General features: G+C 59.7%; 1 long non-coding RNA gene across 1 annotated transcript; it reads right to left on the bottom strand.

The window, feature by feature from the left end:
* Positions 1 to 403: 403 nt before the first annotated feature.
* On the bottom strand, positions 404 to 1,950 carry LOC101437356 (uncharacterized). The gene is made up of 4 exons (XR_002798776.3): positions 1,896 to 1,950; positions 1,519 to 1,550; positions 1,038 to 1,079; positions 404 to 817 (listed from the first exon to the last, which is right to left on the bottom strand). It is a non-coding gene; the product is annotated as an uncharacterized lncRNA (long non-coding RNA).

The raw sequence follows: 1,950 nt of genomic DNA, 5'->3' as shown, positions 1-1,950 counted from the left end.
GGCAAGTCCATTTGAGAAGGTCAGCATGACAGGCAGGCCACCAGGGTCTGGGTGGAACAGTGCTGGGGGCTCAGGACATGGGGGCAGAGAAGGGGCCACACCCATGATGTGCCCAATGCCCGTGGCTGCTCCTTCAGTGTCCATCTCTGTGTGGACATCAGCTGGTCCCATTTTCCTTGATCCTGAGCCCTGAGCTGTGAGCTCAGAGGGGCAAGCGCTGGGCGCTGTGCAGGGTCCCCTGCTCCTGGGGCAGCTGAGCGCTCTCCAGGCTGGGCCAGGAACATGTTAACACGGCCCCACCTCTTTTGCTCCCCCCTACTCCTTTCTGCCAGGGTGTAGGGATGGGGGTGGGGCAAATTAGAGATAACACTTCACAGTGTGAGCTAGAAGAAAACTGCCAGTGTTTCAGGTGAATTAATTTCATTCCCATGAGTAAAAATGAACGAAACGACACATAGGGTCCTCTATTCAAATTCTTTCCAAGTAATCCATGGTGGGGCACAGGCTCCTTCACTTTCCTGGAAGACCCCCAATCCCATAAGGGTTGGGAAGGGAGGATTTTGTCCTGGCTGAGCCTGAGCTCAGGGCAGCCTCTCTGGGTCTCTAGGAGTCCAGGAGGGACCTGCCCCCACCCCGAGCACCCAGTGGCTCCCTGGGCTCAGAGCTGAACCTTGGGCACAGGCTCAGCTCCTTCCCAGCCTCTGTGGGTCACGTGGCCCCTCCCCTCAGCTGCCCAAGTTCCTTGGGGAAAGTATGGAGCAACTTCTGCTTTGTGGTTGATCTGACAATAAATGTTTGTGTCACGGTTTAGAAGTTCCTGAAAAAGGAAAGAAGAGGCCTCTGAGCACCTTGTAACCTTCTCAGAACCAGGTGCTCCTTCTCCCAGGCTGTGGCCCCAGGTGGGGCTTCTCTGAGGATTCTGCTCTCAGGCCCCTCCCTCCTGGGTCCCCACCCCTGTTCCCCCATTGCTGCTGTTTCCTGAATTGCTCAGCACAGCCGCGTGGGGGTGGGGAGGTCCTGGGCATCACCCAGCTCACCTCATAGATGGGAACGGCTGCCCTGGAGTCGTGCAGGGGGACCTGGAAGGGGGGAGCAGACGTCAGGGGACAGGCAGAGGCCCAAGTGAGCAGGTGTTGGGCCTGAGCCCCAAAGATTCTTGCCTCTGACAGGTCACAGCTCATTCCCCTGGATCTGCTTTCAACATTTCTCATCAGGACTGACACCTCTGTCCCTAAGGGCCAGTCTGCAGGCCTGGAACACAGCACTCCATCCCTTCCTGCTGTGTCTCACCCTCGTGCTTGTTGACCCAGGGCCCCTGGCTGATGCTCCCTGCTGGACTCCAGGTTTCTCCTAAAGGATGGGCTCAGAGCGTGGTGGTCCCTGCCCAGCTCCTGGACAAACAGGGCTAACCTTGACCTGTCTAGGAGGGCAGGGGTCTGGGCTGTGAGTCAGTCTTCATGCTCCGAGTCTCTGTAGCTGGGACCCCCAGCTTAGAGGATGGGGAGGGGACAGGCTTACCAGAGAGGCAGGATTGTGGGGGCAGCCGGGACCTGGGGAGCAGAGACTGGAGTGAGCACCAGGTGTGTGAGCAGAGCAGGGCCCTCCTCCAGGTGTGGGGGATCCTCAGCTCCAGGAGACACAGTCCTGGGAGAGCATCTCCTGGGAGACTCACAGCCGTCTTAGGGTCAAAGGAGCAGGTGAGCCCAGGAGGTGACCCTGAACCAGGCCCCACAGTCTGGGCTGACACAGCAGCCTGGAGTGCCCCATGGGAGGACTTTATGCTGCTGAGACTCCCCTGAAGCCCCCGCAGGCCCGAGGTCCTGAGGAGCAACTGAGGGAATGGACACTGGGAGCAGCCTGGGTGCCCAGCCACTCCCAGCCACACCTGCACTCACCTGAGGGGCACGCCGGAGGCCGGGGCTCCCTGAGGTCCTGCTGGCTCCTGGTCCT

Source organism: Dasypus novemcinctus, chromosome 18 (genome assembly GCF_030445035.2).
Source record: "Dasypus novemcinctus isolate mDasNov1 chromosome 18, mDasNov1.1.hap2, whole genome shotgun sequence".
In the NCBI taxonomy this organism is placed as follows: Eukaryota; Metazoa; Chordata; class Mammalia; order Cingulata; family Dasypodidae; genus Dasypus; species Dasypus novemcinctus.
This window is presented reverse-complemented; position numbering and strand designations above follow the sequence as displayed.